The following is a 24,587-nucleotide window of genomic DNA, read 5'->3' on the forward strand; positions in this document are numbered from 1 at the left end:
CCACGGCCATACAAGGGTTTTCCCTTGTATGGCCGTGGCCCCGCCCCCAGCGTGCCCAGCATGCCTGTGTCACTTCCAGGTGACGCGCACACCAGGGCGGAGTTCCCCCTGGGGCCCGATTCCGCGGCGGCGGAAATCGGGCCTCCGAAGCGGGGGGTTACCCGCCCCCCGCCCCCACTTGGCAGCCCTAACAGGAAGTGACATCATCACAACAGCAATGTCCAGACAGTACTCTGGTATTTGGAGAAAAACTCTATGGTAACACTGGATTCTACCATAGAGTTTTTGCCCAAATACCAGGGAGTTCCCTGGATGTCACTGGTGTGGTAACATGACTTCTTGTGTGATGCCGGTGATGAGGCTTGGGCCTTTCCCTTTCCCCAGGTAAGTCCCTCAGCTGGCCAGTTGATTGGTGGCTGGGGGGAGGGCCTGGTGGGAGGGAACCCTCAACTCTACTGGGGGTCTGGTTTAGTTTGAAGTCCATATGGGCAACAATAACTTGCCTCCTATCATGGCATTCTAATTCTGCCTCCCCATTCCCCATTGCTGGTTGTTTAGATACTGAAGTAACAAGTAAGAAGAACTATTTCAGAGAACAACCCTCAGCCCCCTTTTGCCTCTGAGCACCGCAGTAAAACATTGATTCATCAAAGCACAGTCCTTCACAGGCGTGGCGTAGTGGACAGAGTGTCAGACTAGGCTCGTGGGAGACCCAGGTTCGGATCCACACATCTACCATGGAAGTGGACTGGGTGAGCTGGAGCCTGTGACAAACTCTCGGCCAGGCCTACCTCACAGGGTTGCTGTCGTGAGAGAACAGAGGAAGGAGAACGATTCTCTAAGCCTCTTTTGAGTTCCAGCTCAGGAGAAAAGCGGGATATAAATAAATGCATGCCTCCACAGGTTGGTAGGGTTGCCAGCTCTGGGCTGGGAAATTCCTGGAGATTTGGGGGGTGGAGCCTGGGGAAGGTGGGGTTTGGGGAGGGGAGGGACGTCAGTAGAGTATAAATGCCATAAATCTCACCTTCCAAAACAGCCCTTTCCTCCAGGGGAACTGAACTCTGTTACCTGGAGACCGGTTGTAATTCTGAGAGTTCTCCAGCCACTCCCTGGAGACTGGCCACCGTACAGGTTGGCTAAGCTCATTGGGACATAGATAGCTACAAAAATCGGCTGACAAAACAGAGGTAGAGGCCCTTACTTCAATTCTTCAGGGCCTGCAAGACGGAGCTCTTCCACCAAGCATTTGACCACATATAACAACTTGATATAACATCGGAGCCTCCCTGGGATCTTTTCCATCAATTATATTTGTACTAACTGATTCCTGTCATGAAAATATTGGATTATGATTTGCCGCTGCCTAGGAATTTATGTATAGAACTTTAGATTTTATGTGGTTCTGAACTGTTTTAAAAATTTTATGTAAGCCGCCCTAGGCCTGCCTCGGTGGGGAGGGCAGGGTATAAATCTAATAAATAAATAATAAACTTTGTTATTAGTTTGGAGGAGTCTTTGGAGCCGGACATATCTCCACGCCATCGTCTTATTGCCACTGATGATGGTGTGTATGTTAAAAGGCTGCCTGCTGGGAAAAGTACATTTGAATTTCAGGTAATATATTTGTTGGTTTATTCACACTGTCAAGCTCTCCTTGTCTGACATTCTTAAATTTTAATCACCTCCTCCTGAAATTCGCTGCCAGTAGGGCTCAATTGTGACTCAAGGGTAAATGCCCCGAGAAAACAATGCCTAATCAAAAGCTCACTCAGCCTTCGTCTACCATGCCATCAGCACAAATGCATTTTGAGGATTCGGCAATACGCATTAGCAAAGCCAAAAAAAAAAAAAGACATAGATTTAACGAGGTGTTTTTACAAATGAGACTGTTAAAACGAAGGCTCCCCAGAAGTTTTGCATCAAGCTGTGGCCCAGTGGCAGAACATCTGCTTGGCATGCAGAAGGTCCCAGGTTCAATCCCTGGCATCTCCAGTTGAAAGGAGCAGGTAGTGGGTGATGTGAAAAGACCTCTGCCTGAGGTTCTGGGGAGCCACTGTCAGTCTGAGTAGACAAGACTGACCTTGGTCTGATTCAGTATAAGGTAGCTTCATATGCTCAAAAAGAATGACCTATGTATTTATATTTATTTATTTATTTATTCAATTTATATTTCGCCCTCCCCGCTGAGGCAGGCTCAGGGCAGCTTACATAAAATGCATATATAAATTCAATTAAAAACCATCATTAAAAACAACCAAAAACCATAAACAAATCAGTTATCCTAAAGTGCTGGAACAATATTCAGATAAAGTGCGAGAGCAGAGAATTTCAAGATTAGTCAATATTCCATAGGTGGCAATGGTGATGGTATTCCTGCACCAGCTCTGTTGATCTCCATTGCCTCCTAGGGCCCCTCTCAGGCTGTGTGAGAACCTGCATGTGTAAAATGCTGCCCAGTGACCCACTTCAAGGAATTGCCTTTCGCATTAATGTTTAATAGTGCCCAGTTGGACGAAGAAGAAGAGATTGGATTTATACCTCGCCCTTTTCTCCCAAAGAAGTCTCAGAGCGGCTTACAATCTCCTTCCCCTTCCCCTCTCCACAACAGACACCCTGTGAGGTAGGTGGGGCTGAGAGAGCTCTCCTGAGAACTGCCCTTGAGAGAGCAGCTCTGAGAGAACTTGTGACCAGTGTTCCCTCTAAGCTGAGTTAGTGTGAGCCAGCTCACAGTTTGTTAGCCTCTGGCTCACATCTTTTTGTCTTCGCTCAGGAAGGATGGGCTCCAGAGCAAACTAATTGATGCAGTAACCAAATCGCTCGCTCACAACTTTAATGCCAGTAGCTCACAAACTAGAATTTTTGCTCACGAGACTCCACAGCTTAGAGGGAACATTGCGAGGTCACACCAGCAGCTGCATGTGGAGGAGTGGGGAATCAAACCCGGTTCTCCCAGATTAGAGTCCTCACTCCTAGCCACTACACCAAACAAAGGGCTTTTAGACAGGATATAGTTGCCTGCTCATGGCTGGTGATGCTGGGGAAGGTGGAGACAATATTATTGGCATCACCGTCTATGCATTGACAATATTTCTGGGTCATGCTGACAGAGTGAAGTGTCTTGGGGACAAGGTGGCTCACTGGAATGACTTCATATAAGGCACCTCAGTTCTTTGAATATGTTTAGGGATGATAAATAATTTGAGTTTCATTTTACTTGCATTTTAGGAACGTTTTTATGCGCTGTCTCTTAAGGGTTAGATGTACTTCGCGTACGCCACTAGGGGTTCTCCTGCCCAGGGCTGCCAAGTTCTAAGTGTGGCCTGGAATTCTCCTGGAATCTTAACTGATATAGTGCGAGAGCAGAGAATTTCAAGATTAGTCAATATTCCATAGGTGGCAATGGTGATGGTATTCCTGCACCAGCTCTGTTGATCTCCATTGCCTCCTAGGGCCCCTCTCAGGCTGTGTGAGAACCTGCATGTGTAAAATGCTGCCCAGTGACCCACTTCAAGGAATTGCCTTTCGCATTAATGTTTAATAGTGCCCAGTTGGACGAAGAAGAAGAGATTGGATTTATACCTCGCCCTTTTCTCCCAAAGGAGTCTCAGAGCGGCTTACAATCTCCTTCCCCTTCCCCTCTCCACAACAGACACCCTGTGAGGTAGGTGGGGCTGAGAGAGCTCTCCTGAGAACTGCCCTTGAGAGAGCAGCTCTGAGAGAACTTGTGACCAGTGTTCCCTCTAAGCTGAGTTAGTGTGAGCCAGCTCACAGTTTGTTAGCCTCCGGCTCACATCTTTTTGTCTTAGCTCAGGAAGGATGGGCTCCAGAGCAAACTAATTGATGCAGTAACCAAATCGCTCGCTCACAACTTTAATGCCAGTAGCTCACAAACTAGAATTTTTGCTCACGAGACTCCACAGCTTAGAGGGAGGATTGAGGGGGGGGGGGAACTCAACCACTGCTGAGTTCCCTCCTCCCCCATCCCAAACACTATTTGTCTCTAGGGTCCATCCTCATAATCTCCAGACTGGAGTTGGCAAGCCTGCACTGCCACGGTTATGTAATTTACAGGATAAAAACACATCTGCAAGACCAAAGGGGTCCTGTTTGGGCCCGGCAATTTTTACTGTTTCTGTGTGGTATCTTGACCTGTTTATGGGTTTTGGTTTGGGCCAATAAATGGTCTGGTTTCATGGGAGGGGGTGGGAATAATCATTCAGATTTTGAAACTCTTTATTACCTGCTCGGGGCCTACCACGAAGAGACAAGGCTGTGGTGTAAACACAAGAGAGACTTGTAAACATGTAGTCATCCATTCAGATTTCCCTCAAGGAATGAATACAGGCTTACAGGGCATCTCTTCTGCTGATATTACAGCCTTGTTATTTGTCAAAATGGCAATATCCTTCATGTCTCCTTGAAACAAATAGTCCAACGAGTTTGGGCAATAGGAAGGCAACTAAAGTACATGTTACACTCTAACGGCGGCATGAAACGGAGGGTCTTCTCAGTGTATCACAAGGTATAAGTGGATAAGGTTGATTGTTCAGGTAAGTTAGCTGCAAGTTCCTGGTGAATTCAAAAGCTGACTGATACTTATTAGAAAACGTTATTTCCGCTCTTTTCTTGTAACCTAGCTTTAACTCAAAGGCTGAATTGTATTCTATTGTGAGCATTTAACTGCTCTTAACAACAAAAGCAGTTATCACTTGGCAGCGGTGCTCTTTCCACGAACTACTGGAGGGAAAAAAATTGAGTGACGCAACCTGTGTGGCTAGTGATAAGGTGCAAATAAGACAGATTTCCCCCCTCCCAACTTTGTGACAACTAGCTTGTTGAAAGAGAAGATATACTGAGATATAATTCAGTTCTCACTATATTTTCTGATCTGGTGGAATGTGTTTAACCTCAGATTCACAAGGGTTTGTAATAATAGTATACGTGTAAAAGGTAACACACACACCCCCATTCTTCCACAGTTTTCAGAATGCACTATTTAGGTTATTAATAGCTTTTGCTCTTAGGAAACATCTTTGTGGTTTCGGGTTATACATCCATCTGGCCCAGTTTCCGAATTGTCATTTAAATGATGTATCATCCTACAGAAACTGATGACTGGAGGCAGTTGTAAGACACGACGGAGTTTTAAAAATGAGCTGTAAGAAAAATGGCTTCTTGGAGAGCAATTCTGCTGAATTTGAGTTCGGGCCCAGAGCAGAGCCTCAGTGGGATTCCTCCCGAGTCAATACTAGGAGTTTATTAAATGTTGACTCGATTTGGACATGCACTTCAGCCTTGATGAAGTGTATGGATGAAATATGAATGATGGCGAATGGAGTCGTTTGATATTGTGCTCTGGATAGCTCAGGCCAGGCAGCGCAAAGGTCTGTCTTAAAAGATCTAGTACAAATTGTTAAAAGCACCCTCTGTGAATGGGGGGGACCCCAGCCAACACTAGAAAATATTTACGTTTTTCAGTAATGTGCTCTGTAGAAGTTGTTTTTTCAGTTCACCCTTGTTTTGTGCAGAATCCATGTGAACTCATCAAAGAAACATCATAGCAGAAAACATTTGTTGTGACAGATGATTAAGTATTCGCACCGCACTAGTGATTAAAGCCGCAGCTTTCAAACACTTTAGACTTTTGGTTTCATTTGCTCAGCTTCATGTGGCAGACTTTATTAATAAAACCCGTACAGGCGTTTTCATAAGAGGATATTAAAATTTTCATAATGATTTATGTGAACTTTAACCAGTTGTAATATATTGATTTAAAAGGAACAGTCCTGAGATTTGCATTGTATTATAGTGCATTCCTTTACAAAATAAATAATAGACTACATCAGTTCAAGGAGAAGGTGGGAAAAGGTCTAATTTTGAATTACCATGCTTTCCTTCCGTCATCTTTCTCTACTTTTGGTACCCTCTCCTCCCTTTGTGACTCACAACTCCTTTGTCCTTTGGACACCTCCCAAGCCTTCCGATCAGTTTCCACTCTCCCTTCTCAATCCTTTCCTAAATTTCATGTCCATATAGATCAGGGGTGTCGAACTCATTTGTTATGGGGGCCGGATTTGACACCTTGTTGGGCCGGGCCACGTGTGTCATAAAATGTAATGCCAGGTAGCGGAGATATAAACTTTATAAAGGACACAAAGGGTTTTGCCCCCCTGATCTGGTGGAATGTGTTCTCTGAGAGAACTGTGGCTTGCCCAAGGTCATCCAGCAGCTGCGAGTGGAGGAGTGGGGAATCAAACCCGGTTCTTCCAGATTAGAGTCCGCTGCTCTTAACCACTACACCAAACTGGATGTCAACTGGCTCTCACCAAACTGGAAACCTTGTTATATGATTTGGCATTTCCTTTATGTGCTCTATTTGTATATTTAGATTTGTTATCTTACGTTTGGTATATGAATTTTGTAATTTATTGGGCTGAATAAAGATTAAAAGAAAAAAGGGGGACCCCCCACTTTGTTGTGTCCAGCCTAGGGTTGCCAACCTCCAGGTGGGAGATGGGGTCATTATACCCTACCCAGGCCCCTTCCCTCCCTAAACCCTACTCTCCCAGGCTCCAGATATTTTTAAAACCAAATTTTCATGCTGTCACAATAAACTCTGCATAATCTTTTCTCCTCTGGATCTCATTTCATTTTCCTTGTAAAACATTTAGTACCTGAACTGGTCTTGTTGAATGAGCTTAAGGTGGTTCCGTTCTTAAGGAGGGAGAACCTTTGGTTTCTAGAGGTGACTGGGATCTTTGTGTTTCATCCAATGTTCCCTCTAAGCTGTGGAATCTTGTGAGCAAAAATTATACTCTGTGAGCTACTGGCATGAAAGTTGTGAGCGGCTACAAGCATGGACGGCTTCAAAAGGGAATTAGATAAGCATATGGAGCAGAGGTCTATCAGTGGCTATTAGCCACAAGGTATAGATAGGGGCTCTGGGGCAAAGTGATGCTCTGTCATCTTGGTGCTTGGGGGGGTCAACAGTGGGACGGCTTCTAATGTCCTGGCCCCACTGGTGGACCTCCTGATGGCACTGGTATTTCTGGCCACTGTGTGATAGAGTTTTGGACTGGATGGGCCTTGGCCTGATCCAACATTGGCATCTCTTATGTTCTTATGAGCGATTTGGCTACTGCATAAATTAGTTGGCGCTGGAGTCATCCTTCCTGAGCGAAGGCTCAAATCTGTGAGCTGGAGGCTGAAAAACTGTGAGCTAGCTCACACTAACTCAGCTTAGAGGGAACACTGGTTTCATCTAAATATCCCAAACTGCAAGACGAAGTCAAGTCTTATCACAGAATGTTCTATTTATGTTCAGGAGAGTAAACTACAGGAGAAGAATTGAAAGCAACAAAACAATTGGTGGCAATTACATCTGACTTTTCCTAACTGGGTCAATCTCTCCTTATATATATTTGAGTTTTCGTGTGAACTCTTCCACACGCCTCCCCAGGTTTTCGGTCCTTGATCTGTCGCTTGGGAGGGGGGCCAATCCCCTGGCCACGTTGCCTTCCTCCATCGCCTCCGTTCCACCCGCAGACCCACTGACTGCCAACTCGCCCTCAGTCTCCGGGGAGCTGCCGACCGGGATGGATGCTCCGGTGGGTGGATGCCTCCGAGGCCCACCACCTCGTCACCCGGCCTCCGTCCCATGGTGCCTGCTGGCCCGTGGGGCACTCCAGGCCACTCATGGAGCTGGGAAACACAGCAGCCAGCCGGCGGCCCGAATGGTGAGGCCAACAGGGTACGGGTCGTGAGGACAGGAAGGCTGGGGCCTCCGATGCAGCAGCTGGCCGAGCCGAAGGGAGACCTGGGCGCCACCTCCCGGCTGCCCCACAAGACTTTGCTCCATGGCCCTGCCACTTCCTGCACCCCAATTGCCTCCGTGCTGCAGCTTACAGGACTCGGTGCCCGCTCTGCTCCCACGTTTGCCTCTGAGCACCACGGGAGCCAATGAGCCAGGGCCGCCTCCCCTGCCTGACCTCTTCACCGCCGGCAAGCCTCGCGCGCCGTGCTCAGCCCCCCCACACTTTATGTCTGCAGCCGTTGAGCTCCGACCAGCGTGGCTGCAGCAGCACCGCCAACACCCCCCAGGAGGGAAGGCGGCCATGGAGGCGCTGGCCAAGGCTGTGGGGAGCGCGCCACAGATTGGGGGTTCCTCCCACCGCGCCCGGCAGCCGGACGCCTGCCTCTGACTGCCCGGCCGCCCTGCCACCGGCACACCCACGCCGGCAGGAGCAAGACGCTGGACAGCAAGGGTCCTGACGGTGACTTTCGCGATCTTCATGGCTTCAGCCCTCACCCCAGGGTCTTGCTAGAGCTCTTTGCATTGACTTCGCAACTGGCCTGGCAGCTAGTACTTTATAATTAATGGAGATATTGAACATTGGAATATAATAATTTCCTTGCTGGATCAAAGCAAAATCCTACAAGTGAGCAGCCATGTGCAGTGTGTGTTTGTAGTCACAGTAGCTCCCCATGCACATGTTCCCTAGATTGGAGATGATTCATTCATTCATTCATTCATTCATTTGGATTTATGGATCGCCCAATCCCTTAGTATGTTGGGCTCTGAGCAATAAACAACAATAGAAACATATATCATAATTAAAAACACATATCATAATGACACTTGTTAAAACCGTTTTCTACCAGTGCTAATACATTGGATTTCAGACTGTGTCATCACCTCACGGGAGAGGTAGGGAGAAAGCACCAAAAAGGGAGAGGGGATGCCCGCCAAGATGGCGTCCATCGCTGTCCTCAACCAAAAGTCTGGAGGAACATCTCTGCCTTGCAGAACTGCCTCAGGTCCCGCAGGGCACAGATGTTATTTGGCAGAGAGTTCCACTGGGTGGGAGCCAGGGCTCCGGTCGAGGACAGCCGGATGTCTTTTGGGCCGGGGATCACCAATAAGTCATTCTCAGTGTAGCATAGAGCTCTTCGGGGGACATACCAGAGGAGGCGGTCCCGAAGAGACGTGGGTCAAAGATCGTTCAAGGCCTTAAAGGTCAATACCAAGACCTTGAACCTGACCTGGTACTCCACCGGGAGCATGAGGTCCCCATTATTGGCTGCCCTCTCCCGTTCCTGGAGGAATTGTATAGTTCTCGATGCTTGAAAAAAGCAAAGAACATTCTGCAGGATTTGTCACACCCTGAACACTCCCTGTTTGAACTGCTGCCTTCAGGTATAAGATATAGGACAATTAAAACAAAGACAAACAGATTAAAAAATAGTTTTTATTCGGGAGCTATTATTGCTTTAAATGCTGTCTGAAATTGGAATTTGGGTGACATTGGTGGTTTAAGTTGCAATGTGAACCTTAAGGGAGTTATGGGATGGTTGTGTGAGTGTATGAGTATGGTTGTAGATCACTGAATGATTGCACCTTTAATTTCGTTGTACTATGTACAATGACAATAAAGTATATTATTATTATTATTATCAAGGGACATTTATCCCCTTCTGTGTCTGCAATGCTGCAGGGGCTTGGCTGGGCCTGGCCTGTTGCGCAGTGGGACCAGAAGGTGCTGCCAGTTTCTTCCTCTACTACTGGTGCCCAGGACCCCTGTGGTGCATTGGTATCCTTGTTGTGCACGCCAAGCTTGGATCGTTTGCTCGGAAAATCAGTCCTGCCAGCATCTAGTATTTGGACACTTATTGCCTTTGTGCACAGTTCCATTTAGCTTCCATTACTGGTAAGTGCCCATAGACTTCTCCTGCATGAGTTTGGACTTACCACGGAGTTCTTGTTGGTGAATCCTAGAGCGTCACACCAATGTGAAGATGAATTCACTCTGGAAGTGACATTGTGGGTTTGCCACCATGTCGATCCCCCCGCTGCCCTAACAAGTGGTGGTGAGGGCCCAGGGGCTGTCACCAGGCGGAGGACAACCTCTTGAGTCATAGTCCCGAAGAAAGGGCACCTCAGGCTAAGGTGGCTGCTGAGCCAGAGGTGACGCCTGAACCTAACACAGAAGGAGAGACTCTGCTAACCTAGGTGTACCAGGTGCCTGCTTCCAGTGGCTGATCCTCTGCTTCTCTATTCACACTGACGTTCGCAGCAGGAGAAAGGCGGGTAGGGTCTGACCTGGATATGATGTCACTTTTGGGTTACGCTCTAGGAATCCCTCCAATCCATATGGTTTTCACCTAGGTTTGCGAAATACCCAGAGGTTTTGGAAGTGGAGCCTGAGGAGGGTGGGGTTTGGGGAGGGGAGGGGCTTCGATTGCATACAATGCCATAGAGCCCACCTTCCAAAGCAGCCATTTTCTCCAGGGCAACTGATCTCTGAAGTCTGGAGGTCAGTTGTGATTCCAGGAGATATCCGGGCAGTACCTGGAGGTTGGCGACCCCATTTTCACCACATACATCTGGGAGGGATTCCTAGAGCATTGCCCAAAAGTGACGGCTCTTCTGGGTCAGACGTGACCCCCCCCCATGGCCTGCCTCCAAAATACCCTGGGGGTGGCGGGCAGAAGCCTGGTAACCATGTGCCAAACACTGCACAGGCTATTTCTTCACCTAGGATACTAGGCCCTTGAACTCTGTCGGAGGTGAAATATTTCATTACGAAAACAGAGGCTAACCTACCTCAGCCATACCATGTGCGATGTGGCTGAGGGGGGGGGGAGGACGGATCCCCCTCCCAGGAGAGGCATCGGTCTCTGACACAGAGCTTTGCAGACTCTGCCACGCTCTAATTGAAGGGCAATTTAGATCACACGTACAGCATCTCTGCATGCCTTTTGGTAGCAGCTTTCTTTTGAGGACAGTTATATACCACGCCGTTAAAATTGCTATCCAAACAATAGCTTTTCAAAAAAGGCAATAACTATGTGAAGTACTTTGAAATCTACTGTTAGATGACAGGCGTGATATACTTGTTTAATTTCGCTCTTTCAGACAGGGGCTCAGTCCTAAAAAGGCTCTTTCCCAATTTTAACTGTCATTTGTGAGTCAAGTAAGGAGCTCGTCTATTGCAGAAATCAGTCTGTTTCTGCGCAGTGACTCTCTCTACATCTGGGGTGTCTAACTCATTTGTTATGAGGGCCGGATCTAACATAAATGAGACCTTGTTTTATTTTAAGTAAAAAACAAACCCCCTTTGTGTTTGTGTCCTTTATAAATTTATACCTCCACTACCTGGCATTACATTTTATGACACACGCGGCCCGGCCCAACAAGGTCTCATTTATGTCAGATCCGGCCCTCGTAACAAATGAGTTTGACACTCCTGATCTATATTGTGTTTAGTTTCAGTTAAACTACTGAGCCTGTATTTTCTTACTGGTTACGTGTTACCCACTGGGGTGAAAAATAGGGGGATTGCGGAGGGTCCCTCTTGCCCCCTGCTGCTGCCGCCTGCTGCAACAGTGAGAGAAAGTTGGGTGTGTGTGTGTGTGTGACATTATGGTGATCATGCAATAATATTTCTGGTACAGAGACTTTTAGGAGATTGCTAGAGTGACTGGGAGCGGTGTTGGGGTGTTGCGTGGCAACTAGCCCTGCCCTTCCCCCAAATCGCCTGAGGGTTGCCAGCACCCTACTGAAAAAGGACCCGCACTGATTATTTTTAAGACATAAACTTGTTTACAGTTTACCTCCTATGAAAATAAACACGCCCCGCTGCCTTTCAAAAAGTCAGAAAAGAGCCTGTACTCAGTAGTAACTCTTTAAACTTTAATGGGTGTACCCCCCACCCCCCCCACCAATTCTCCAACTTTCCTTTTGATGTGGGAGAAGGGCTTCAGAGTTCAGAGTTCAGGTTACACCTTTTATTAGAAAATATTCCGTTATGATGAGGCGGATTAGTGCAGGTCTGCAGATATAATTTGTCTGTGCCCCTTAGTAATTGAAAGACCTCTCTAATCTGATGTTGGAGCAGGTACCGAGGCATCTAATCCCTCTGGAGAACTCAGAATCATTTGCCAAACCCTGCTAGTCTATTTACGGAAGGGTCTCGGAAAGGCATGTTGTATCTTATCAAAGGAAGATTTGACTGTCTGTCCATTACACCACCTTGCCCCCAAATTGCTTTCCTTTCCTTTGCTTCCCAGGTAACACGTGCCAGTTGAAATGCTTCTGAAAGATTCTCGCTCTTAATTAACACCGTGGTTGAAAGCGGGTTGAAGAACGGATAGCATATGACTTTGTAATTTTGTAATAATGTGCGTATCACTTGGGTACAAAGGGAGTAATTAAGTAACGTATTGGCTTGCGTCGTAGTTTCTGTTTTGTGATGGAAAGGAGCTCTCCGTTCAAATGAAACGTTTGCATGTTTTTTCATATTTGGCCGGTGAATATCGGAATCTGCATTTGATTAGTTTACTGTGGGACAGTTTGTTTCTGGATGTCCCTGCTTCTTAGCTGTAAAGGGACTGAGTGAGATAAAAAGCTTTATTCTACCTGATTACTGGCACTGAGGTTCATTAATGATACAATCAGCAATAATAATTTTTTTGTGTGTTGCTGCAATTATTTCCCCCAGAAAATATATAAAAGATCCGTATCCCTGAAGAATGGAGGACGAGTGAGTTCCAGAGATACCTTTACGGCTTATGAAAGCATGATGAAGCAAAGTGAAAAAGCTTATTGACAGGAATTAAAAGGGGTGGAGAGTTTTGTTGAAGTCTCACACTAGGCGATTTTCTTAGAAGCTCTTCTTTGGCCTTCAGTTTTTTTGCGTGAGTCCAGCATCCTTATTTTTTAATTTATTTTATTTTATTGCATTTATATCCCGTCCTTCCCGCAAGCGGGCTGAGGGTGGGTAGCATCAGATTACATCCACGTTTCAAATTCATTATCAAGGGTTAAAACATACAATTTAAAACAGATTTAAACACAATTAACTAAAAGCGGCGAGAGGCCTCAACATTATATTAGCCCCAACAGCTGGATAGGTGGTAATCATGGGCAAATATAGGAAGGCCACTGTGCACAGGAGACCGTGCAATTGGATGTCCATCACCTCAACTGAAGGTCTGGTGGAAGGGCTCCATTTTACAGGCCCTGCGGAATGGTAATAAGTCCCACAGGGCCCTGATTTCAAGCGAGAGCTTGTTCCACCAGGTGGGGGCCAGGAGTGAAAAAGCCGTGGCCCTCGTTGAGGTTAAACGGACATTAACTCCTCCACTTGGACCTGCTGGATGACCTTGGGCAAGCCATAGTTCTGTCAGAACTGTTCTTGAAAGAGCAGTCCTTGAAAGAGCTCTCTCAGCCCCACCTACTTCACAGGGTGTCTGTTGTGGGGAGGGGAAGGGAAAGGAGATCATAAGCCGCTCTGAGACTTCGAGTGAAGGACGGGGTATAAATCCAATCTCCGCCTCCTCCTTTGGGCCAGGGACAACCAATAGATGTTGATCTGCCGAGCACAAGCCTCTCCGGGGGGGGGGGAGGTGCAAGAATATTGCTTCATTAAATATGTGCAAGAATATTGGTTCATTAAAACCAAGTACCAGACTTAGTATAAATACTTAAGTACTTGTATCCGTTTGAAGAATTTTTAGCTGAATGGAAACCGACATTGCTCTAATAGATATTTCTTCCATGTGGTCATTGAATAACACAAGGGCTGCGTTCATTTCCAGTTTCATTTCCATTTAGGGTTGCCAACACCCAGGTGGGGTCTGGAGATCTCCTAGAATTACAATTGATTTCCAGACGACAGAGATCAGTTTCCCCTGGAGTGAAAGTGTCTGCTTTGGAGGGTGGGCTCTGTGGAATTACACTGTGCTGAGGTTCCTCAGTTTGGTGTAGTGAGCCAGTTTGGTGTAGTGGTTAAGTGAGCAGACTCTAATCTGGGAGAACCGGGTTTGATTCCCTACTCCTCCACTTGCACCTGGCTGGATGACCTTGGGCAAGCCGTAGCTCTGATAAGAGCTGTCCTTGAAAAAGAGCAGTTTCTGTCAAGAGCTCTCTCAGCCCCACCTGCCTCACAGGGTGTTTGTTGTGGGGCGGGGAAGGGAAAGGAGTTTGTAAGCCACTCTGAGACACCTTTGGATAGTGAAGGGTGGGATATAAATCCAATCTCCTCTCTCTCCTCCTTCTTCTCATAGGGTTGCCGTGTCCTATCTGGCATCCAGTAGGGGGCTCCCGGATCCTTCCGGAGATCTTCTGTCACTTCCTGGTGATGTCATCACATCGGGGATGTTGCCTAGTGATGTCTGCATTTGGGGGTGGGGCTTCCCCCACTGGTCAGCTGGCTGGTGGCAGATCGAAGCCCTGAAAAGTGGGGGAACCCTTGCTGGGACATGGGAGTTGGGAACACTAGTTTCTCTCCTTGGGTTTGGGAAAGAGATCTTGTTTATTGCGACCTCCTCCCCATGATAACTATAACCATTTTTCATGTAGAACAGTTTCTATTGTGCATGTAGGCAAGCTGAATAAAAGAACGATTCTAGAGTGACAGCCATGTTTGCCAATAAAAACAATCCAGGAATCTTGTAATACATTAAAAACTGACAAGAGTTATTCCAGTTTAAGCTTTTATGGTCTAGAGGCCATGTTGTCACATTCATTTCAACTTGGTTCTATTTTACAAAAGGTTATGCTGGAATAATAAGACTGTGTTACTCTTTAACGTGCTGTTAGACTCCTGGCTGTTTAAAAAAACAGAACTGTATGATTTAGCAAATTCTTTAATCCTGCTTTCCTTTAAAATTTCCCCTCAAAAGAGGGTGGTGGCTCAGGGAGAATTTAATCTGATTAATAAAACATTGCTGTCACGGAGTATGTGTGTGGAGTGCAGGCAATGAGGAAGGGTACTTTGAGAAAGCCCCATTAATGGCTGAATGCAGGATTTTCTGTTGATCTGTGTAGCTGTCTCTGTATGCAAGGGGCTGAGGTATATGGTTGCCAGGTCTTACCTGGCTTTAGTGGGGCCCTCCTGGGTCCGTCCCAGGATCTTCTTGCACCTGCGCCACAATGACATCACCAGGAAGTAATGTCATCACACCGGGATCATCACGTGTTGACACGCTGACATTTTGGCCAAAAACTCTATGGTAATCATAGAGTTTTGAGCCAAAATGCCAGAGTGTCGACGCATGACATGCCCAGTGTGATGACATCACTTCATGGTGATGTCATCTCGCAGATGATGTTAATGTGGGAGGGGGCTGTTCAGAGGTGGAGCTTCCCCCACTGACCAGCAGTGGATTGGAGCCCCCAAAATCAGGGGGAACCCTGCCCTGACCAAGGGTCTGGCAACCCTCCTGAGGTAGAGATGCCAGTCTCCAGGTGGGACCTGGGGATCCCCCAGAATTACAGTTCATTTCCAGGCTACAGAGATCAGTTCCTCTGGAGAAAATGGGTGCTTTGGAATGTGGACGCCAAAACTAGACATTGCATGGACCGCACGATTGCCACGGGAACTTGCAACCAGGTGGCAGCTGAACGTTCCCTGTAGAAACCCAATTTATAAGTGCCACTGGGGCTCAATTCAGATCAGGACCGCTGGATCCAAATCGAGGTCCTGCAGTGCTTCAGAGTTGTTCCAACGGAGAGCGTGCCACTGATATTCTGGCTCCAGACCAATGTTCCCTCTAAGCTGTGGAGTCTTGTGAGCAAAAAATCCACTTTGTGAGCTACTGGCACTAAAGTTGTGAGTGAGCAATTTGGCTGCCGCATAAATTAGTTTGCTCTGGAGCCATCCTTCCTGAGCTGAGACAAAAATGTGTGAGCTGGAGGCTAAAAAACCGTGAGCTAGCTCACACTAACTCAGCTTAGAGGGAACACTGCTCCAGACCCCCCCTGATGATCATGTGTAACATGTAGTGCCTGGCGTGGGCTTCAGAGGGATGGTGCTACTGCTTAAACTAGGATTTCTTAATCGAAATTTAATGATGAAGCACAGTACCACACCACAAAGTGTTGTGTGCACCCGCTTGGGAACTGGTGAGAGACTCACAAGGGCAGGGGGAGAACGTGCTGGCAATGTAGTGATGTCAGCAGCAACATACCGATGCCACTCCCAGTGTGACCAGAAGTCATGTCAGCGGATGCTTTAGCATTCAGCCAAAAGTGTACGCTCAAGCAGGGGTCGTTTCGTAGAAAAAGAGCTAGGGGAACATTAGCATAACTCATTAGCATATGCCACGCACCCTGACATCACCGGAAGTGTGTCATAAGGCCACACCCCCTGACATCACCGGACGTGTGTCATAAGGCCACACACCCTGCCATCACCAAAAGTGTGTCATAAGGCCACACCCACCACTCAGTTAGTCTTAGTCTTAAAGGTGAGTCTTAAAGGTGGTATTTGAACTCTTGGACTATTTTGCAGCAACGGACTAACACAGCTATCTCGGGGAAGCTCCTGGATGGGGCTGGGAGTCCTTGCGGAGGCCACGTGGAGTGGCCTCGGCCAGGCAGAGGGGGGGGGCGGCAACATACCCTCCTGCTTCTCTCCTTCTGCAACAGAATGAGGCTGGAAGCAGGGGGTGGCTGGAAGAAGGGGCGGGGCTTTGCCATGTGCCCCGCCCCCTGCACCTCACCCGGGGGAACTGCGATCCCCCACGATCCCCCCGAATCAACCTCTGTGCTCAACCATAGAGATTGGGCCAAATGCCAGAGTGGCACTGGTGACTCACAATCACCCCTCCCAGTTCCACTCATTTTTCTCCCACTGCTGAACAGTCATGGAAAGGGCCTGTGAGGGGGTGGGAGACGGGGTGGGAGACGGGGGGCCTCCAGCAGGAACTTGGTAAACCTGTTAGTGAACCAGGCATAAACTCTGGTTTATGATCCTGCTTTAGCACTCTCTAGCATATTACAGTTAAGGCAATCTGCTTTCAGACATCAAGATAAACTGGAGTTTAATCAATCAGTGGGTATAAACAGTTTGGTGTCGTGGTTAAGTGTGCGGACTCTAATCTGGGAGAACCGGGTTTGATTTCCCACTCCTCCACTCGCAGCTGCTGGATGACCTTGGGCGAGCCATAGTTCTGTCAGAGCTGTTCTGGAAAAAGAGCAGTTTCTGTCAGAGCTCTCTCAGCCCCACCTACCTCAGGGGGTGTCTGTTGTGGGGAGGGGAAGGGAAAGGAGTTTGTAAGCCACTCTGAGACTCCTTTGGGTAGTGAAGGGCGGGGTATAAATCCAATCTCTTCCTTCTTCTATATTTTTTAATTCAGTTTATAACCAGCACAAATCTCTATATCAAAACCATGGTAATATAATAGATGCCCCCATACACAGAATTTTAAGGATTTTGATTATCTTGTCTATAACATTGATGTTTAAAATCCACAATTCTAAAAGCACTCAAATAGGATCTAAAATGATTTACAGCATAATTGAATAAAATATATCCTCACTAGTTCACACGGCCTCTGATTTACTTCTGGACTTTATCTTCGCGAATTTTATGAGCACTTCACTTGCTAAAAATGTAGCACAATTCAATATGAACTGTGGATTAGGATCAAATAATAGTTTCCGGGTTACTTCCCTGTCCGAAAACCCATAAAACCCTCTCTAATATAGGGTCGATGATCTTTACTCTGCTGTTTTCATAACACCCACAGTGTAGTTGGGGTAAAGAACGTGGTTTATTGCGGTGGTCTGAATGCAGCCGCAAGTGGAGTTTGCTGTAGTTTTCAGTTTCAGCTGCATTTGTGATATTGATTCGCACACGCATGTTGATGAGACACTACGTAAGGACTGCATAATGAGTGCATAGGAGGGTTGCTGGCTCTAGGGTTGCCAACCTCCAGGCGGTGGCTGGAGATCTCCTGCTATTACAGCTGATCTCCAGGTGACAGAGATCGGTTCCCCTGGAGAAAATGGCCACTTTGGAAGTTCGACTCTATGGCATTATGCCCCAAACCCTGCCCTTCTCCACCCTCAAAATCTCTTGGTATTTCCCAACCCAGAACTGGCAACCGAAGCTGGCTCAGTACTGGCAACTGGTGGGAGAAGGAGGGGAGATCAGGTGAAATGGTGTCGCGCAATGCTGCAGTGCTGCTTCTGGCTGTGTTAATGGGAAGTGTTGTCTCCATGTTGCACGATGCTCTAGGATTTTCTCCAAACTCTATGGTAAAAACCATAGAGATTGGGGGGGGAAATCCCTAGAGCGTCACGACACCATAACTTCCATGTTCCTAGCTGGAAGTGCTGTTTGTTTTATTTATTTCATTCCATTTATTAATCGCCTATCCCCACAATTGTGGGGCTCTAGATGATGTACAGGAGTTCTAAAAGCATAAAAAACATAAAAACCAAGTCCAACAACATACAGTCATTAAAAGCGAGTGGTGAAGTTTTGTAGCTCCCTGACTTATCTGGTATGTGAGTGCTTCACACATTCAGCGGGGAATAAGTTCTATAAGGGTTCGGGTAGGGTGCCAGCCATGATGTTGACGGTTACTGCCCTCAACTGAATGAGTGGCAGAACATCTCTGCCTTAACAGGCCCTGCGGAATTGCATAAGGTCCCGCAGGGCCCTGATGTTATTTGGCAGAGAGTTGCAGCATCATGTGATGCCCCCCCCCCCGTTTCCCTCTACCACTCCACTGAGCCCTGGGAATCTGGCAGTACTAGTGCCCATACAGGTGTATCAGAATCCTTTTACTATGTTGCTTTGCCACTGCGCAGCTGAGGCACATGAACATCAGAAAGAAAACACCAGTGTTTGAATCCCTACTCTGCCTTGGAATCTTGTTAAGCTAGGTGATCTTGGGCCAGTTACGCACTCCCAGTCTAACCTAATTTACAGGGTTGTTGTGATGATACAGTAGCGGGGGGGGGGGAGAAAGCTACATAAGCGGCTTTGTGTCCCCATTGGTGAGAAAGGCAGGGTATAAATTAAATAAAGCAATAGATTTGTAAATCAATAGTAAAATTAAGTAAATCAATAGATTTGTAAATCAATAGTAAATTAATAGTAAAATTAAGTAAATCAATAGATGTATGTACTCATATCAGGATTGCTCGCTTACAATGCACATGGTAATATAGAGAAATAAGAAAGCGGAAGGTTGCCCCAACACATCATCCATTTCTAGAATTAATTCTAGAAGTTATCATAATTAAGCAAAACTTGAGGATGAGGGCAGAAAAATGCTACGCAGAGAAAAACTCCACAAAAGCTGGACTTGGTTCACTGCAATCCTAAATTGGATTTTGGATCTTGAATTCAGTGTTTATGCAAAGCTTTCCGTTAAGCAATGACCGGTTGGCTTTCTGATGTAGAGTCTGTCCTTTACACAGGAAATGTGAACTCTTGGCCTGCCGCAACTAACAGCTAGAGGATAAAGAGATTATTCCTGTGACGAGCAGTTCATTCTAGTTAGCGTTCAGGAATTAAATCAGTGTTAGAAGACCTGCCGTTCCATGCGACAGCTCATGAAATCTTGCCGCTCCCATCCAGGAGAGTGGCAGAAATATTCCATACCCCGTGCTTCTGCCGGGCGGCGTTGCCATTTTGCCTCCCAGAGGTAAAAGCCCGTATAGCTTACGTATGGAGGAAGGTTAAATACTTGGTAAACTCTTTCAAGGTATGATTAGTGTTGGTAAATAGTCAAGGGAGTAAAGGCTTTAGAATCATCGAGGCTCATCACAACCTTTCCCAGCCCGAGATTCTTGCTTAGTATTTCATTTTAATTTAATTTCAAACGGGTTTTAGTGAGTACAGGTTTCTTAATTTAATTTGTAGACTTCATTGTGCGTGCTTACTATGAAAATCTTAAATTGAAAAGGGGGGGTCAGTTTTCGGAAGGGCTTAAATCTTTCAGAGGATCAAGGGTAGCTTGTAAAGCATGCTATGTTCTTTTAAGATGTCCTCATAGGTCTATTAAATTTTAAGTCTGAAGAAGATTAGATTTTGAGGATCATTTTCTCGCCAGGCCACTCGAGTTATATAAATTCACCTCTCAGGGCAGGTGTTCTCCAGCGTCCTAGAAGCTTGGATCATTGGGATGGTGAAGAGTTGCGGACACTCCTTCGGTCCAAACCAGGGCCATGTGTGGCCATCCTAGAATCTAGCCTTGGAAGGCATTAGAACATAAGAACATAAGAGAAGCCAATGTTGGATCAGGTCAATGGCCCATCCAGTCCAACACTCTTTGTCACACGGTGGCCAAAAATACCAGGTGCCATCAGGAGTCTAGCAGTGGGGCCAGGACACTAGAATCCCTCCCACTGTCCCCCCCCCAAGCACAGAGCATCACTTGCCCCAGATTTATTTATTTATTTATTTATTTAACATTCGGCTTTATATCCCGCTCAAACCCCCTTATCCAGGGGGTCTCTGAGCGGCTTACAGGTCGGTGCTAGTCACCATTTTTATCCCCTGACTAGGGCCACATATTTATACGGGGTGGGGAAACCTACCAGCACCCTTGTGGTGGTGGTTGGTGTTGTTCTTTCATCCGGCTCAGGTGTAGGCGGTTTCCCTGGCGGGCTGCTCCTCTTCGGCGCTCGGTGGTGACTTTCTCTTCTTGAGGCGTGCGACTCCCGCCTCCTTCCGGCCTCAGCAATGTCCTTTCCCGGCTCCGCTGTGCCAGTGCTTGGCGTCATCGCGCGCCCTTTCCTCTGCGGCGGTCGCATGATGTTTCTTCGTCCAGCCACCAGGGATCGCTCCTCCGGCTGCACCCGCTCGCCGCCGCCATCTCACCACGCCGCGCCATCACACTGGAGCTGATGTCTCGCTGCCACCATCGCCGCCGCTGCTGCCACCATCCTCAGCCACCACGCTAGGCAGGGTGCCCCCCACCCGACTAAGGGTGGGTACCCATTTATCTACTTGCAATTAAGTTGCTTTCGAACCGCTGGGTGGGCTTCTCAGATGAAGAGCTCCTATCTATCCCTTGTGGCTAAGAGCCACTGATGGACCTCTGCTCCAGATGTTTATCTAATTCCCTCTTGAAGCTGTCCATGCTTGTAGCTGCCACCACATCCGTCTCAGGGCCGATGAGGCAGCAGTTTTGACAGAAAGCTGATCTGTTCTGTTGGCCTTACACCGAGTCAGACTGAGGTCTTTCACGTCACCTACGACTTATTCATTTACTTCATTTATGCCTCACTCCCCCCCCCCCAGTGTGTACCCAGAGTGGCTTACAACCCTCTCTCCTCCTCCATTTCAGGTAGGTTAGGCTGAGAGTGTGTGACTGGCCCATGGTCACTTAGCAAGCTTCCATTGTAGGGTTGCCAGGTCCCCCCCCCGGCCACTGGCAGGGATTGGGAGGGGGGTAGAGTTGCCAGGTCCAGGTTGGGAAACTCCTGGAGATTTTGGGATGGAATCTGGGGGACACGGGGACCTGAGTGGGGTTCAGTGCCCTTCCTTCCTTCCCTCCAAAGCATCCATTTTCTCCATAGGAGACCGACATCCCTACTTCATGACAGTGTTGGAATTTGAACCCGGGTCTCCCAGATCCTAGTCCAGTGCTCTAACCACTACGCTACATCCTCACCAATGCACCTCATCCTTGTACTTGGAGATGGTGGGGATTGAACCTGGGACTTTCTGCACATAAAGCCAATGCCCTACTGGTGCCACAGCCCATCTCCCCCACAAAGGCCGAAGGCCAAGCTCCTGTGTTTTATTAACGTACTTCATGTTACTCATAATTACAAGAGATGAAGTTGTCACACGCCTATTCCTTTTCAGGCCAGAAGAGCCCTCCCTGAGGCCTTACACACAATTCATGGTAACTTACTGAGCTAGGTCTTGGCCTCTGTTTAAGCTCTGGAATCTCTGACACCCCAACTTCCTTCCTTCCTTCCTTCCTTCCTTCCTTCCTTCCTTCCTTCCTTCCTTCCTTCCTTCCTTCCTTCCTTCCTTCCTTCCTTCCTTCCTTCCTTCCTTCCATTGTAGAACTGTAGAAAATAACGAAAGCCCGTTTTTTTAAAGCAACATAATAGTTTGTTGCGTCATTGGCAGGGGTACCAAGTACTTACCTTGATTCGGCGGGGAATATATAGTTTTTCACGGGACCATTCCTGCGGGGAAAACACAGGCGCTGCACTATTCCATTGCCCAGACGTGACATAGGCACGTAGCCGGGCGACGCTCTAGCAATGGGGCTGGAAACTCGATGGTACCATTGAGTTTCCAGTCCCATTACCAGAGCGTCGCCCAGCAACGTGCCTACGTCACGTCTGGGCGACGGAACAGTGCAGCGCCTGTGTTACAAGCAAGAATCTTCTGGCGGGGAAGCCTGTGTCCCCCGCCGGTTCATAGGTAGGTACTTGGCAACCGTAGTCATTGGATGGTGCAGTTTAAGGTTGCCAGACCAACCAGTAGGAGATCCAACATTGGCTTCTCTTATGTTCTTATGTTTAACTCTATGGTAAAACAATAGAGTTTTTGACAATGACTACAGAGGACTGACGTCACTTCCGAGTTTCCCTGGAAGTAATGGCATGCTGTCGCTGACAGCATTTAAGAATTGTTGTCCTTCTGCTAGATTGCTGGAGTGCCAGAGGGCAAAGTCTGCTGGAGAGCGGGAGATCTCCTGTCCCCAACAGGCACATAGTAACCCTATGTTGAATAGTTCCCTGAGGCGGGGTGTGGGGTGGAGCAGGCTGATGATTTTATTCCACAAGTTCCTTTTACACATGCTGGTCATTCTTACTGGTTTGTGGGAAACTTGACTGACAAGCGGAAGGAAATGAAATTATTGTGGCTGTCGAGAACGCATGTTCACCGTTTGAATGTGTTCACTGCAAAGTTCTGAGCCTGTCTGCTTCTCCCTCTTTCAGAGGTTTCACTGTCCCACCAGCAGGGGGCTTGGAGTAGAGTTGCCAGCCAGCGGCTGTCAACTGGTATGAGTCTGAGGTGGGGGTATGTAGGGCACTGTCAGGTGATTGCGTGATGTCACTTCTGAGGAAAACCTGGAAGTGACATAACGCCTCTCTATGGTAAAACCACAGAGTTTCCAGTGATTCCTAGAACAATCTGATGTCAGTTCTGGGTTTTCCCCAGAAGTGATGCCATGCCCTCGCCTGACAGCAATATTTTCCCCTGGTTTTTTTTCTTCCTCTGGCCGCCGAAACTGTCTTGTAACCCATGTGATTCCCTACTGAAATGGGCTAATTGCAAAAGCGAAAACATAATTAGGGATGATGAAAACTTCAACACAAATGTGATGAGCAGCTGAACTGAACTGTGATTGCCCTCCTTATTTACTTGCAAGTTGAACATTTCTGTGTTCTTGTTCATGACATTGCGCATGAATCATCCTGATTTCTAATACCGTGGAGGTAGGTTTATTAAAAAAAAATGTCAAGATCCACTGTCACAATTTACTATTAAAAATGTACCATTTGCATATTATAAACAAATCAACCTTTCTCCTGTGTGTTTTTGTGAATCCTTACTCGTTTGTAAGCCAGGCATTTGTACTTCTTTTATCCTAGGAACATTAATTTTAATGTACTCCCTCACTGTGTTTTGCAATTTAAATTTTTTTTTAATTCAAACTGGGAATTATGATGCAGTTCTATCATTCTAATTAAAATATTTTTTAAATGTTGTGGTAACACTATTGTCTCCAAATATCAAGCCCCAGATTAAGAGGGATGAAACATTAATCCTTTCAAACTTTATTCTTTTATATTTAGTACTCTGGTATGATGAAATTGTTAATACATTAAGTAGTTACAAAGTAATATGTTATTCAAGTTAAATTTTATCCAGCATTATTTTCTTGTGAGATGCAAAGATGTGTTTTGTATTTTAATGTAAAATGTTCTGGTATCAATGCAATTAATTCTATTAGAAGATTTATTGGAACAATTTAAATGACATGCCTGGACTATACATATTTCTGAAATTCTTAGAAAGCAAAGAGTTTCTGAAGCAGGAATTGGGAGAGCTGACAGAGGAAAAAGCTCTACTATTGTGTCATCATGAATCTCTAATTTCTGGTGCCCCTAGGATAGCAGCTAAACTTTTTAAAGAGATTTTAAACGTGTGGTGCACATTTTACTCTAAATTCACAATTAGTCACGTTAGTTCCTTCACTGTGGTTGCCAGGTCCCCCCTGCTGGATCCCCCAGTGACTCAGGGTGGAGTTATTGGGTGGCGGGGCCCTTGCTGACTATGTGCTTACATTGCTGGTGATGTGCTGACATCATTGTCTGTGTGCGTCAAAGCGCTGCTGGCGAGGACCCCCCACCCCGTTTAACTGGGGAATTTTGCCCAAACACCACCCCCAGCAATGGCACCCCACAGCCACGTGCTGGCATCACGTCCTGGCACACGGGGAGTGATATCAGCATGTCGGGACTCTGCTGACGTTCTTCTGAGAGCCAGTTTGGCATAGTGGTTTTTCTGAGAGCCAGTTTGGTGTCGTGGTTAGGTGTGCGGACTCTAATCTGGGAGAATCGGGTTTGATTCCCCACTCCTCACTTGCACCTGGCTGGTGTGACCTTGGGCAAGCCGTAGTTCTGATAAGAGCTGTTCTTGAAAAAAAGCAGTTTCTGTCAAGAGCTCTCTCTGCTCTTCACAGGGTGTCTGGTGTGGGGAGGGGAAGGGAAAGGAGTTTGTAAGCCGCTCTGAGACACCTTTGAGGTAGTGAAGGGCAGGGTATAAATCCAATCTCCTCCTCCTCCTCCTCCTCCTCCTCCTCCTCCT

General features: G+C 47.1%; 1 pseudogene; it reads left to right on the forward strand.

Moving 5' to 3' along the window:
- The first annotated feature begins 8,750 nt into the window (after positions 1-8,750).
- LOC107116704 overlaps positions 8,751-24,587 on the forward strand; it is a 47,258-nt pseudogene continuing 31,421 nt past the window's right edge.

Source organism: Gekko japonicus, unplaced genomic scaffold (assembly GCF_001447785.1).
Source record: "Gekko japonicus isolate JY-2015 unplaced genomic scaffold, Gekko_japonicus_V1.1 scaffold598, whole genome shotgun sequence".
Classification (NCBI taxonomy): domain Eukaryota; kingdom Metazoa; phylum Chordata; class Lepidosauria; order Squamata; family Gekkonidae; genus Gekko; species Gekko japonicus.